This window comes from Marmota monax, unplaced genomic scaffold (genome assembly GCF_021218885.2).
Source record: "Marmota monax isolate L192 unplaced genomic scaffold, Marmota_monax_Labrador192_F-V1.1 WCK01_AAM20220418_F8-fsc00006, whole genome shotgun sequence".
In the NCBI taxonomy this organism is placed as follows: domain Eukaryota; kingdom Metazoa; phylum Chordata; class Mammalia; order Rodentia; family Sciuridae; genus Marmota; species Marmota monax.
In genome coordinates, this window is record NW_026693712.1 from 18,629,918 (window position 1) to 18,643,322 (window position 13,405).

General features: G+C 44.9%; 1 long non-coding RNA gene across 1 annotated transcript in view; it reads right to left on the reverse strand.

Moving 5' to 3' along the window:
- Positions 1-2,534: 2,534 nt before the first annotated feature.
- The window catches only part of LOC124103595 (uncharacterized), a 29,248-nt gene continuing 18,377 nt past the window's right edge, over positions 2,535-13,405 (reverse strand). Inside the window, exon 2 of the long non-coding RNA XR_006855233.2 lies at positions 2,535-2,714. This is a non-coding gene — a long non-coding RNA (uncharacterized LOC124103595). The remainder of the gene's footprint in view (positions 2,715-13,405) is intronic.

Here is a 13,405-nt window from a genome sequence, read left to right on the forward strand (position 1 = left end):
ATAACAATTTTTTGCCTGTTAACACTGATTCATCTTTGAGATCTTAGTTCATACATGCACCTTCACTGGGAAGCCCTCCCAGACTGTGCTGCCAAATTGTCCTTCCTTTATATGTTTTCATAGCATTTTGTTTTTTCATAGGAAAGTGTATCTGTTATAGAAAAACCTGGTATATGAGAACTGCCACTAAAGATGAAAGGTGCTGAAAGACTGAAGAAAGAGGGGGACAAATCCAGAATTGCACAAAGTGCAATTTATTAGGGACTTATGTACAGAAACATGTCTTGGGTGATAGCAAAACAGAAAGGATCTCCACTCCTGAGGCTGGAGGAAGGGGTTTACATACTAAGTTAAACAAAGGTGGCCCAAGACCAACTGGAGTGTACTCAGGTTTTCTTGGGAGACGGGGAGAAGTCAAACTGTTAGTTCTATATCCATATTTGAGTACACAACTGGCGTAATTCTGCATCATGTACAACCAGAAGAATGAGAAATTATATTCCATTCGTATTACTGTCATGTATAACTAATTAGAATAAAAAATTTAAAAAGTAAAACTATTAATATCTCAATCTTGAGTTAAGAAGTAGTCCAGGTACAATAGCAGGGAAAAATACTGGGTTGGGGTGTGTGTGTGTGTGTGTGTATGTGTGTGTAGTGCTGGGGATGGAACACAGGGCTTGTGCATGCTAGGCACGAGTTCTCCCACTGAGTTTCACCCCAGCCCTAGTCTGAGTACCTTAACAACTTTATTCATCCAATAGTGTTTGGAATGTGTGCCAGCATTACCTAGCAGGTAAAAACAATGATAATGACAAGATAGCTTTGTTAGGATCCCTACAGTGCCAATTACCAACTAGGGATTAATGTCTGGGTCCCTTCCTAGACTGTAAGGCCTGATGAGGGCATGGAATGGATGACTGACCCTGGTGAAGTGGGTGTTCCCTGAAGTATGCAAAAGGCAGACTGACAACTGGTCCTTCCACAGCTAAAGTGCCCCTAGATAATGCTGTGCTAAAAGACTGGGCTAAACTTTCCCAATCTGTGACCTCAGTTTGGTGAAATTATTTACCAATTGAAAAATATAACATTTTTTAAAAGGAATCTACTCACAATAGGATTAAAATTATAATGTATCAGAGGGAAATATAATTTTAAAACCAACAAAAGGTATGTGAGAACTATATGAAAAAAATTATAAAACTTAAGGATACGAGACAAAAACTGAGAGATACTTTCTTTGTTATAGGAAGAAGTGTTATAAACATGTCAACTCTTCATTCCAATGCCATTTCAATCAAAGTCAAATTTGCTTTTCTGTAGAAACTTATACACATTCTTAAATAAAGAGTAAATAGTTAAGAATAGTGAAGAAAATTATGAAGAATAAGAGGTTTGTGTTCCTGTGTGTCCTAGAGGTAGGGAGCATGCTTATCATACCAGACTCCTGATTCTAGCCCATATGAATGTATACATGAACTTGGTAAGCAACAAATCTCATTTCAAATTAATGGAGAAAGGATGACTGTGATATTATGATATACATATTTTGATTTTTGAACATAGTTCCTGGTTTGTAACTCTTTCACTTTAGGAGGGAGGCCCTCTCTTTAGAAGGCCCTCTTCATACAAACCATAACTTCTCTTCCTACGGCAGGTCACAAAAAATAATCTTCCCCTGCCTCTCTGTGAGCTAGCCATGAAGAAGTTCTCCAATCTGACAGACTACCAGAGAGGAAGGAATGCTGCAGAGAGGCCAAGGACAATCTGGATGGACCTTGCTAGATTTCCCATTCAAGTCTATTTTATTAGACCACACCATTCTTGTCCAGTCATATTTCTACACAGACGTTCAAGCTTCAATCATGCCTATGTCTCCATAAAAACTCTAAAAAGACAGGGTTTAGTGTGCTTCTTAGACAGTCTGACATGTTGAGATTCCCAGAAGGTGGGGTACCAGAGAAGGCACAGCTGCTCTGCACCCTTCCCCTCACACCTTGCCCTCAGCATCTCTGTCTGTACCCTATGTAATATCCTTTATAATAAACCAGTAAACATGTTCCCCTGAATTCTGTGTTCCACTTAAGCAAATTGACAGAATCCAAGAAGTGGGTGTAAGGACCCTAATTTATACTCATTGGGTCAGAGCACAGGCAAAACAACCAGGGGCTTGGGCCTGGCCAGCATCAGAGGGGTAGCAGCCTTAGGGACTGAGCCCCCAACCTGTGAGCTCATTCCCCAGTACCAAAAAAAAAAAAAACCACACAAAAAAACACCAAAACCAGAAAACCAGATTCTCTATAAGTCAATAAGAAAAGACAAACTAATTAGAAAAAGGGAGGGGGGGGGCTAAGAAAAAAATGTATAAACAATTCACTATGTGAAACAAAAAAATGGCCCCAAATTTCTATTTTTATATTCAAAGTCACTAGTAATCAGGGAAGGCAAATTAAAATAGGTGCCATTTTATACCTATTATAGGTACTAAAATTTCAGATTCCAGATTAGATTTTTTTCAAAGAAAAAACGTGAAGTTATGCAACTGTAGTTGTTTATTGCAGTAACAGGAGGTAGCAGAGCTGCAGGGAACATTTGGGTCTTGGCTGCTCAGTCAAAGTTGTCCAGAAGGCAGCAGCAGCAGAGTGCAGTCCAGCACGCGGCCAGGAACGCCGCGCACCCACTGTCTGTCTTCCTTTCCCGTTCCATCACGTACACTGAGGGGCAGGGAGGGGGGCAGGCAAGGGAGAGAGAGACCCAGTCAGAGGGGACTTGAAGAGGCAGCACTTACCACACTGCATGGAGACTTGTTCACGCTAGACTGTTAGCTCTATGAGGGAAGGGCAGAAGTCTGGTCTACTGCTCTGTCCCTGCTCCAGTGTCTGCACACATCAGGTACTCAGCAGCTGTCAGACTACAGTTTCCTGCCACCTCTCCTTCTTCAGCTATGAAACCCAACCCAGCACCTCGTAGGGTGCTGTCCAGAGTGATCCAATTTGCAGCAAAACTATTGTCCTGAGCCCCACCCCAGCAGCCTGATTGGCAAGAACTGACTGGAAGCCTTATAACAGCTCTATGTACCTATCATTATGTAACTTCCGTACACTGTTAGCAGAAGTATGATTTGAGGAAACCTTTTTTTTTTTTTTTTTGGTATTGGGGATTAAACCTAGGTGTGTGTTTAACTACTAAACCACGTCCCCAGGCCCTTTTAAATTATTATGTTTTAAATTTTGAGACAGGAGCTTACTAAATTGCTCAGGCTGGCTTTGAACTTGTGATTCTCTAGGAGGCCTGTGTCTCCCAAGCTGCAGGGATTACAGGTGTGTGCCCCCACAACTTTGAAGGGAAATTTGGAGGAAGGGAAACAATTTTGACCCAGAAAATCTATATCTAGAATTTACAGAAATAATTGCCCCAGCGTTCAGAGTTGTACATAAAGTAGGATTGCTGCTCCATCAAAACAACCCCAAAGCAGCAACAATGCCAGTGTCTATCCACTGGAGTCCAGTTGGCTAAATTAAGGCAAACCATATAAAAGAATACCAAGCATCCATTAAAAAGAACTAGGTAGTTCTTCCATGTGACCAAGAATTTAGGCAGGAATGAAAGCAAAGAACATAGCAGTGTTTTGTTTTATTTGTAGAAGAAGGACACATATATGTCTCTGAAAAGAAGACAAGAAACTAAAAGGTCAGAATGTGGGGAAGAGGTGGAGGTTTTCACTGTGTATTGTTTTGGTTTTTCTCAAATCCAGCTTTGTCTTATTCCAAAGCCACTCTTCAAAGCCACTCCTCTACAGTCCCTGAAGGAGTCCTGCCATCAGGACAGCATCTGTGGCTTTTTAGCAACCCTGACCCCTTCTAGCTTCTCCACAAGTACTGGCTGTAGGGTATGTGGGGGCAACTGGTGTGGACTGACCTGGGCTCCTAGCCCCAGTAGCCCAGTCCTCTGTCCTAGACTGCCTCCCAAGTCTCTGTTACCTAGACACTCCACTCACCCTGTTCCACCAAACCTGAACTGACCCAGCCCCTCCCAATCCCTGGTCCTATATGCCTTACATCCCGTTCTGATTCCTCTTAAGCTTTGCTGCCTCTGTCAGCCCTGAGTGACCTCTGGGACTCCTCCTGGGCAAACTTAGCAAACAGGAGATGCCAACAAATCACCATTCATCCCAGCACAGAACTCAGAACCCAGAAAGCACCCCTTATCCTTGTGCCACTCCTACAGTGGAGCCCTTGTGAGTAAAAACACCTCCCCACCCCATGCCCAGTCCCAAACAGCTCCCTGCCAACATTCCTTTTGTACCTACATCCCTCTCCAGCAATACCAGTTGGCAACATTTCAGAATTTACCAAACCAATCCCAGCTGCTTCTCTCTGGATATGGGCAGAGAGTCAGAAGCCCACTGATCCAGGTCCTGGAGGAAGAAGGTACCAGAGAGCAGGCCCACTCAGTGGTCCCTGGCTCCCCTCTCTCTGCTTATCCCAGTGACTGTGACCCCCCATGCTCTTCTTTCTCTTCTCCCCCTCAGCAAAGCCCCTCCATCCTGACTTGCACTCAGTTGCTCTCTGCTCCTGCTGGCGCATAACCTCAGCAGGTACCCTTATCAGGATCTTCAGTGCCTTCTCTTCTGCCATGCTAAAAGTAGTGCTCCTGGACTTCTCTCACCAGCAACTCTGTCGTTGAGCATGTCCTGTCCTTTGTCCTGCAAACATCTCCCCATTTCTCCTCTCCTGGTCCTCCATCACCACCCTGGAAGCTGGGATATGGGACTGAATCCTCCCAGCCAAGGCACTTGCCTACTTCTCCTAGACTTAGCCTCCGTCACCCTCTCCATCCTCACCACTGGGCTCGAGTGTGGAAAGCCCTGCACATCAACAGGTAGAGAACACATTATGGTCCCATTTTATGGAGGAGGAGACCGCTTCAGAGAGGGTTACATGGTTTGTCCAAAGTCAGCTAGAAAGGAACATTCACAGCGTGCTCTGCAGCGTGTTCCCATGATTCTACATCAGCTACCTATCATGTCACTCCTTTGCTCAAACATACAGGCTTCTACTCCCTATAGCACTTTTTCCTATACTGTCCATAGATGCCATGGGTGTCTTTGGCCATGCCATGTTCAGCAACCCTCATATCCAGCCTACCAGAGCCTCCGATGCCTCAGAGCCAAATCCCTTTGCATGTATAAGACCTGGATCTACAGACCTATTTGCCCCACAAGGCAGGCTACTTCTTAGCATAGCACAGGTCTGACTCAGCTGGCCTGAGAAAACAGCTCCTCTCAGGAGGTCTTCCAGTGCTCTAGGGAAGGCTGTACCTCCTCTTCATGTAAGCCAAGGAATTCAATTCTAGGCACATGCACAGCATAAAGGCAAGTGGTTGGCTGACTAATAATCCAAAGAGAAGTGTTAATTCTGTGTGGTGAAATTCCCCTCTGCTTCAAGCACCAAGCCTACACTTGGTGGCTGCAGAACTCTAGCCACTGAGAGGCTGGGTGAGGACAACTCTGCCATGAAGAGGCAAAAGCCGGCTTGAGGCTGGATTTGGGCAGCAGAGGTAGAGCTGCCCTGAACACAGCCATACTGTGTAGCGGGCGGGTGTGTGTGAGTACCTCTCTCCGGTGGGCAGACTGCCTACTGCACACCAACAGGCTAGTCCTCCGTGGAGGTAGGTCAAAAACTCCAAAGGACAACCCTAGCTTTGTTCTCAGACAACCAAAGTCCCTGTCTCCCCAGCCCTTCTCCCTACCACAGGTGTGTTTCAGAATCTCTTCCAAGGAACCTGAGGTTCAGCAGGAAGCAGTGGGTGGGGTGTGGGTGGAAGGGGCAGTAAGTTCTTGCAATCTTATGGTAATGGGAAGTTCAGAGAAGAAAAGGGGAAGGAACCCTCCTTACCTGATACTGAGTATGAAAGATGTATAGTATATATTTTGGATTTCATCCATGTTTCCTGGCTTATAATTCCCTTCCCAAAACTGGCGACAGAAACTAGGGTTTCTCCAAGGAGCATTATGGAAATTCTAACCTCTTTGCCTTCCTGTCTTGGTGTTGGTCATAAAGAAATTCTCTGAACTGGGAATGGTGGGGCAGCCTGTTATTTCAATGCCTTAGAAGCTGAGACAAGTGGATGACAAGTTTGAGGCCACAACCAGCAATTTAGCAAGATCCTCAACAACTTTTCAAGAAACTGTCTCAAAATTTAAAAAAAGGACCGGGATGTAGCCCCATGGTAAAGTAGATCATAAGACCCTCTTCATTCCAGAGGGTCCTGCCCCACACCTTGGAGGGAGGACACTTCTGTCCAGTCACATTTCCACACAATTGTTCGTGCTTCAGTCGTGCCTATAAAATGAAGTCTCCATAAAAACCCAAAGGACAGGGGCTGGGGTTATAGCTCAGTGGTAGAGCGCTTGCCTCACACTTGTGAGGTACTGGGTTCAATCCTCAGCACCACATAAAAAAAAATAATAAATTAAATAAATAAAGATATTGTGTCCATCTTAAATAAAACAAAACAAAACAAAACCCAAAGGACAGGGTTTGGGAGCTACCAGATAGCTGACTGGTGGAGGTTCTTCGAGGGTAGTTCCTAGAGAAGGCATGGAAGTGCCACATGCTTTTTTCTACATACATCTCTTCATCTATATCCATTTTAACACCTTTCATAATACACTGGTAAACAGAAGTGTTTCCCTGAGTTCTGTGAGTCACTCAAGCAAATTAACTGAAACAAGAAGAGGATTGTGGAAACTCTGATTCATAGTAGGTCAGTCAGAAGTACAGGTAAAACTTTGGGGCTTGATGCTGGCATCTAACGGGAGCAGACTTGGGAACTGAGCCCCAAACCTGTGGGACTGGATACTGTCTCTAGGTAGATAGTATCAGAACCAAATTAGATTAGAAGACACTCAGGCTTCTATAGAACTACCTGCTTGCTCCCTGGTGGGGGAAAAAAAAATAGCTTTCTGAGGTCACAGAAGTCTGTGGACTGCTATGGTGCAAGAGCAGAGGAAAGATGGGAATTTTGTTTACTGATACAGGGAATATCCCCCATCCAGGTCACAATTCCCAAAGACATCTTATCCCATTTTAATGGGAAGGACTACAATCAGGATTTCAGAATAGGGATTTAATAACATCAAATTGGATTTAAGTATAGGGTCATTGGCCTGGCATGGTAGCACCCACCTATAATCCCAGTAACTTGGGAGATGGAGGCAGGAGGATCTTGAGTTCTTGGTCAGAACTTAGTAAAACCTTGATTCAAAATAAAAAATGAGAAGGGTTTGTATGTAGCTCAGTGGTAGAGTGCCCCTGAGTTCAATCCCCAGTATCACAAAAATAAATAAATAAATAAAAAGAAAAAAGAAAAAAATTTAAATAAATGAGTTGAAGATGCAGCTAAGTGGTAGAATACTTGCCTAGCATGCACAAGGTTCTGGATTCAGTCTGCTTAAAATAAATGTATTTATTTGTTTCTAAATAACCCTGGGCAGGTGATAACCTCTCTTAGCCTCAGTTTCTTTTGCTATAAAACAGGGTAATCCTAGTACTCTGTACCAAACAGGTTGCTGGGAAAACTAAGAGATCATGCATGTAAAATGCTTAACACACTGTAAAGCATTCAATAAATGCTCAATGATGTTATTACAATTATTCACAAGACTAACTGTTATTACAATTAGTAATAACTGTTATTACAATTATTCACAAGACCTTTTAGCCAGTCCACTCCCTTGACTGAGTGAAGAATTGGCCTCTTATAGACAGACCTAGACAGGGGAAAGGAAAGGAAGCTCACCTGGGTTCTGGGGAGAAGCTTCAGAAATAAACAAGAGTTCAGAAGGTAAAGCCATAACCTGTTTTAGAAGCAAGGGTCTTGCAAGATCAGTTAGCCCTTCACTACATGTTGACGAGAACAGCTCCAGTGTGAGGGAGGGGTGTACCCAAATCCATTGAGGGAGCAGAGCCAGGGTTCGAGCACTAGATATCCTTGGCAGGAGGATATAAGAATGCTGGATGGGGGTCTGCCAGGAACGCAAGGCCCTGCCCGTGTGTACATACTTTATCAGTCCAACTCACGCATACACAGAGTCTCTGTCACTTCTCCTTTGGTCTCAAACAACCACATGGCGCCAGAGCTCAGGTCACAACTTTGGAAAGTATGACACTGGGAAGGCCAGGTAAGGACCAGAACAGAGCAACTTCCAAGATTAGGGGACAGGGAGCTCATATACTGCATCCTTATCATGGGAACAATCAGGAGGGCAGTATAGGGACTGTCTGCCCAGAGGCCATAGGCACATCTGTATCCTGACTGAGCTCCATGCCTAGTAAAAACCCACCCACCTACTGAAGGCCTGGACACTGCAGGCAATGTTGGTCCCCTGGCTGGAAACCACACCAAGGCCCACCTACACCTGCCTAGACCACTTGCCAGGCCTGTCTTTCATGGATCTTGAAAGGGCAGTGACACCTGTGAGGAGAGATGCCTCCTCACCTCCAGAAACTGGTCTGGCTGCATACCCTTTAAACAACTCTTCATTCTTCTTTCCCTGCCAGAGGAATGGTTTGCCTGCCCCAGGGCAGAGAAGTACCCCTCACCCCCAAGTCAGCTCCAAAACCAGCTGCCTGATTCATTAGCAGGCCCCTCCTAGGTTGAGGCCAGAGACCCAGGTCAAAGTTGAGTTACCCTGTGAAAAGCTCCCCTTCCCCCAACACAGATCTCTTGCTTCTCTGAGAGGCATCTGATCTGTCTGGCAGGCTCTTTCCTTCACTCTCCAGCATCCAGAACTAACACAAATAAGAATCATCAGGGAAATAGCATGGCAGCGTGGTAGTAAGCAGGTACTAGCCCCTTTTCTTTCACTCATCTAGCTGGGACCTGTCTGACATTCCTTCCTTCCTGGTTCAGGCTGTAGTTCAGTTCTGCCCCTGACTTAGCCTGTCCCTGCCATCTCCTAAAATTTTATTTTGTCTTCACTTGCAAAAAATGGGGTTGATAGTGGTACTGAAGATAACTCATTGGCAACCAAATGTCACCTGATCATTCCCCCTCCCACCCCAGCAGCCATGTGTCAGAGCCCCAGGAGAAGCTGGGCCAGCCTTGAGAGGAACCCAATAGAGAAGCAGCAGGGGATCTGAGATCCTTCCTCCTCCTCTACTTGTCCAGCTGGATCCTGCCCACTGTCTGGGGCCTCCAGGCAGACTGGCCAAGGGGGCTTTTCCCTAGTCCACCAAGACTCCTGTCGACTCAAAATTCCTGCCAGCATAATAATCTAATCGTAACTATTCAAAAACAGCCTTAAAAACAGAAGGAAAAAAGCACAGAGGCAGGGAGGGTCCCAAGGAGGTACTGAGATGACAAAGGTAGGCCCCAGGCCAGTCCATGCTGTGCAGCGTCCAGAACAGAGAATGCTGCAATAAGAAGAGACTTTTAACTTTGTGTGCCAGGGATGTTTTCATTTAAACTCTTGTCACACAAATAGAATGAAAAAAATAGGACCGTCTCAGAACATTTCTGTCTATCCTAACTAGATTCCAAGTTCTTCTGATGTGGGGAACAAACTTTCTCCATGTACTGCCCCACAGGGCCTGAAACATGGGGAAGGACAATGCAGGCTGCACAGGGAACTGTGAGCAGGCAGTGTCGGTCTACACAGGCTGCACCAAAAGCTTTGTAACCAGGGACAGGTGATTACAGGGCTGTGGCAGTGGCAGGGTCCCTGAACTACTTGGAAGGGCTGCATGGCCCATAGTCTAGGTTCTTATCAATGTCATAGGCTCAAAGCCTACCAGGACACTGGGACTGTTCTTAGTGTCCTTAGCTATGCAGAAGTTTGAGTTAGTTCATTTGTGGGTCTAGAGCATTTCTAATTAGAAATTAACACAGAAATAACCACATGCCCATAAGACAAGAGTTTTGTAACCAGTCATCTCCACTTCCTTACTGTCCAGCAAAGGGACACTGGTTCAAGGAAACATCATCTAGAGGTAGAGAGACTCATGACAGGACAGTGCATTCCTCAAAAGCTCATTATCGGCCAGGGTGTTGGCACACACCTATCACACAAGCTACTCTGGAGGCTGAGGCAGGAGGAACACAAGTTCAAGGTCAGCCTGAGAAACTCAGCAAGAACCTGTCTCAAAATAAAAAAGGAATGTGGATATAGCTTAGTGGTAGAGAAATTTCCTCACATGTGTGTGGCCCTAGGTCCAATACCCCTAGTACTGAAAAAGAAAAGAAAAAAATAAATAAAAGAAAGCCCATTATCTCCCCAGGTGTGCTCTTAGCTGTTGTAGGAAAAACCTGTTCAGTAACAAATCCAAATGCCAAGGTATTTCAGAAATGTGTTTTACTTTCAACTAGGAAAAAAAGTACATTTCATTCCAGTAATTCTACATGTTGTGTAAAAACTAGATGAAACAAAAAGAAGATTATCAGAGCCACCAAATGGGGGGATAACACCGTGCTTGCACAAAACTGACCCAAGTGGAGGACAAGTGACCTTGTCTTCAGCAGGCTTGTGTTTCAGGCTCCCAGATGGACTCAGATTTGGGGACAGGCCAAAAGACCAGTCCTACTCAGGTGAGAAAAGAGGAGGGTGAAGGCCTGAAGGGCCCCACACTCCTAAAGCAAGTTGCTGTAGTAAGGCACAGTTTAGCTCAGTGCCTACCACCAAGTGTCAACGAAGTGCCTGCATAATCATAAGGAAGTGGCCAACTAAAGTGTAGTTAATGAAAGATGATACATAAAACTGGAATTGTAGCTTGCAAAAGCCTATCAAATATCAAAATGAAGCATGACGAAGCATGATGTTGTGAGTGACCAGATGTGATTATGCTGGAGTCTAAAATTAGAAGGTGAGTAAAGCTGACTTTTGGTCTGAAAGTCTAGCCCGAAGTAGAGAAGGGTGATTCATCAGTAACTAATCTTTAAAGACATCTCACTTCTTAAGCTTTACAAACCTTACCCAAAAGAACTGAAAGCAGGTATTTATATAACCACATTCACTACAACATTGTTAACAATAGCCAAAAAGAGGAAGCAACTCAAGTATCCATTGATGAGTGAATAAATGAAATGCTGTGCATCCACACAACAGAATATTACTCAGCCTTAAAAGGGAAGAAAATTCTGATATATGCTACAACATGGATGAACCTTAAAGACATTAATGCTAAAAAGAATTCAGCCAGTCAGACAAGGACAAATACTGCATGATTCCATTTATATGAAGTACCCAGAGTACAAATTCATAGAGTCAGAGCAGAATGGTGATTGCCAGGGAATAGAGGGAGGGAATACAGGGAGCTGTTGTTCAACAGGTACAGAGCTTCAGTTTGGGAAGACAAAAAGAAAAAAATGTTTTCGAGAGAATGGTGGTTATGGTTGCACCACAGTGTGAACGTACCAAAGGACTACACATTCAAAAATGGTTAAAACATCAATTTTTATGTTACAAATATGTTACTACACACATGAAACCCTGCAGTCTTTTAATCTTCTGCTTATTCATGAAGAATTCAGGCACCTCAACAGCCTGGGGAGGTGACACCAGAGCTGAGCTTTGCAGCATGAAAAACTCTTAAGTTGGTGGCTCAGGAACATTCTGTTCCGGCAGCAGTTTCAGTTCTCTTCACTTTGGTAGCGTGGATTAAACCTGCAGTCCCTCGGGCCAGCCAAAGGCACCTCCTGGTCACCAAAACACCAAGTCCACTCTGGCCTCCTGTGTAGCCCACCTGCCTCCTCACACTGTTTCACATGGCACTGGCTACCCTCACATCCACACACATGCAGGGGGAAGAAGCTAGGGCTGCTGACACTTAGCTCCGTCTCCCTCCCACCTCACATGCCCACTTCTTGTTTTCCTGACACAGCCAAACCTGCAGGGGAGTCCAGAAGTAAAAGACACTGTCCCTGACTCAGGCAGCTCATGGACCACTTGGTAAGAAGAGACAGAAAACCTATCTTAGGAAGTGCACAGTCCCATGGCAAATTGTGGAGGACCAATAATAAACAATTGGAACTCAGAATCAGGACAGGTCCTTTCAGTGAGTGTAGGTGGGAAGAATGTCAATCTCATCACTGCCCTGCCCTCTTTTTTCTTTCTGTGTGCAGCTACAAGAAAATTGAAGTAAACAATGGCTAGTAAGTGGCTCACCAGGAAGGGAGCATCCCTTTACATTGGCCCTGGCTGCCATGGCCCATCCTTATAGCCCTAGCTCCTCTCCTTTTTTATGATGCTAAGGATAGAACCCAGGGTCTCACACAGGCTAGGCAAGCATCCCACCACTGAGCTGCATCCCCTGTTCTGGCTTCTCTTGACTGAGAGAGCCACTGTGGCCTGATGGCTCCTCTTTCCGGAGTGGAATGTTAGTGAGGGGGGTAAGGCATGACCTGCTGTTACATCCTTTCCAGCAGGAGAGATGCATAAAAAAGGGGATCATGGAAACAAAACAAGAAGAGTGGAGCAAAAATACTAAGTGACCCAGAGAACCACAAGCCCTCAACTCAGAGGCTCTGAATATAAGATAACTTCTGCCATGATTTTAGAAGGCTGAATAGAAACCAGAAAAAAATAATTATTTTCTTGGTTTTCAGGCACTGGGTTATAAGGAGAGAAATGGAGAGGTTACTTTGAAAGGATCATGCTCTTTGGAACTTGCCCAAATGGGCAGAGATCATCAAGGAGGAAGCTGTTGGGTTTTGCCAGTTAATGCCCAGACACAGAAAGGCACAGGCTGCTCTGTTATCGGCAAAGTCAGCCTGACTCATACTGAGTGCCAGCCTCAGGAGTCTCATTCAAATAGTACTTGCCACATTTTCTAAGAAGGCAAACACTGCCCTATAGTTTTTACTGGATACAAAGCGTGTTTTATCTTAGGTATACAGACCATAACTGGCTTCTACCTGTACCAGATTCCACTGTTACTGATTAACAGCTCCTGCAGATATATTCATGCAAAATACCCCAGGCTGTTTTTTTTCTCCACTGTCAGGCTTAATTTTACACCAGTAAAAACAGTTGTGTTTTCTCCTGCATGCACCTCAATTTAGAGCCCAGTACACAGCGAGTTCTGAGGCAGGGATGGGACAGAATGACCAATCTCAAAGAACATGGTGAGACTATGGTACATGGCAGACCTCACTTGTAAGGACTGTCCCCTACGTCTCCCCTCTACTTCCTGAGCACACTGGCCACACTTCAGAGGGGGAAAAAAAAGGTTAACCTCGCAGATCTGGAAAGAACTGTGCGGCACCAGAACCCTGCCAAGTGATTCATGGCAACTATGTCATCATGCAGCACTGCCGTAAGCTGTCACCCACCCAAAAACCAACTCAAAAGGCCTGAAAGTCACCACCTTACCCACACAGACATACTTATTTGGCAAATGTGAGG